Source organism: Nothoprocta perdicaria, unplaced genomic scaffold (genome assembly GCF_003342845.1).
Source record: "Nothoprocta perdicaria isolate Ctin4 unplaced genomic scaffold, notPer1 scaffold_644, whole genome shotgun sequence".
NCBI lineage: Eukaryota > Metazoa > Chordata > Aves > Tinamiformes > Tinamidae > Nothoprocta > Nothoprocta perdicaria.
This window is the reverse complement of record NW_020455915.1, coordinates 1-1,695: the sequence shown is the minus strand read 5'-3', so window position 1 is coordinate 1,695 and position 1,695 is coordinate 1. Positions and strand designations below refer to the sequence as shown.

Here is a 1,695-nt window from a genome sequence, read left to right as displayed (position 1 = left end):
CCTTCCTCCTTTTTAGGAGAAGGAGATTTCTCCTAAAATCCCAAGCCTGATGCTGCCCTAAAGGCCCTCGTGGAGGCCCCTCGTGGAGGCCCCTCGTGGAGGCCCCTCGTGGAGGCCCCTCTACCCTCAAGGACAAAACACCAGAGCGCTTTTTCGGGGTTTTCACCCCATTTGCAGCCCTGGGTGGTGCCTTGACACCCAGCACCTGAAAGGGCCCGGAAAACTCCCACAAAGACATAAAACCACGACAATCCATTAAAAACCCAGCATTTTTTTTGGACCCCACGGGCCAAAACCGCTCCTTAGTGCCTAGACCTAAACTCCCAAGCCTCAAGCGCTAACCCAAAGAGAAGCAAAACCCCAAGCTCCTCTCACCTCTAATCCAGCCCTAATCCAGCCTATGTCCTTCCGTAGTCTTGCTTAAAAACCTTCCTCTTTGTCCTAAAGCAACAATGCAAAGCTGGGCCGAGCAGAAGACCCTCGAGGGCTGCTGGTGTTGAGGCCAGCTCAAAGCTCCTGCAGCTTAGGAAAGCTCCTGGGCCTGGCTAGGAAAGCGAGAGCTGAAGGAGCTCCTAGACCTGGGTTTATATAGGCCTGAGCCCAACCCTGCCGTGATCAATGCAAACAGCTGGGCAGTATTAAGGAGAAACGGGTGGAAAAAGAGTCAGTGGAGGGAAGGAGATGTTGGGCAAGAAAGAGAGGGATTGGGGCAGGGAGAAACGGAGGTATAGGGATTCCAGGGGGAGGATTAGTGGGGAGACAAGAAGGAAATACGGGAATATGAGGGAGAGATCCCCAAGGAAAATAATTCTTAGCGTAAGGGGGAGGCAGGGARTTTCTCTGGCCTCCCGTGGCCTCCGTGCACACGGTGCTGGGGGCCCCGTCGTGGCCGGGGGCGGCCCCGTGGGGTCTCCGCGTCCACGTGGTCGCGGGGGTGCTGGGGGCGTCTCTGGAGCCACGGGGGACTCCGTGTCCATGAGAGCCAAGGGGTCCTAAAAGTTCATGTGGGACTCACGGAGGCCGGGGGGCCAGCTGCGCATGGAGGCCCGTGGAGGCCGCACCAAAGATCGGAGGTCGGGGGAGACCAGCTGTGCATGGAGGCCCGGGGAGGCCGCACCAAAGATCGGAGGCCGGGGGAGACCAGCTGTGCATGGAGGCCCAGGGAGGCCGCACCAAAGATCGGAGGCCGGGGGAGGCCACTTGCACATGGAGGCCCGGGGAGGCCGCACCAAAGATCGGAGGCCGGGGGAGACCAGCTGTGCACGGAGGCCCGGGGAGGCCGCACCAAGGTCTGGAGGCTGTGAGGGGCCACTTGCACACGGAGGCCCGGGGAGGCCGCACCAAAGATCGGAGGTCGGGGGAGACCAGCTGTGCATGGAGGCCCGGGGAGGCCGCACCAAGGTTTGGAGGCCGGGGGAGGCCACTTGCACACGGAGGCCCGGGGAGGCCGCACCAAAGATCGGAGGCCGGGGGAGGCCAGCTGTGCACGGAGGCCCGGGGAGGCCGCACCAAAGTTTGGAGGCTGGGGGAGACCAGCTGTGCATGGAGGCCCAGGGAGGCCGCACCAAAGATTGGAGGCCGGGGGAGGCCAGCTGTGCATGGAGGCCCGGGGAGGCCGCACCAAGGTCTGGAGGCCCATATGTGGGGGGGTCCTGTTGCCCCTGTGAGGGTAAATACCCTTGGGGGGGGCCCTTA

At 62.2% G+C, this 1,695-nt stretch overlaps 1 long non-coding RNA gene across 1 annotated transcript in view; it reads right to left on the bottom strand.

The window, feature by feature from the left end:
• LOC112956551 overlaps positions 1-536 on the bottom strand; it is a 3,677-nt gene extending 3,141 nt beyond the window's left edge. The window contains exon 1 of the long non-coding RNA XR_003251067.1: positions 376-536. This is a non-coding gene — a long non-coding RNA (uncharacterized LOC112956551). The remainder of the gene's footprint in view (positions 1-375) is intronic.
• Positions 537-1,695: the final 1,159 nt, after the last annotated feature.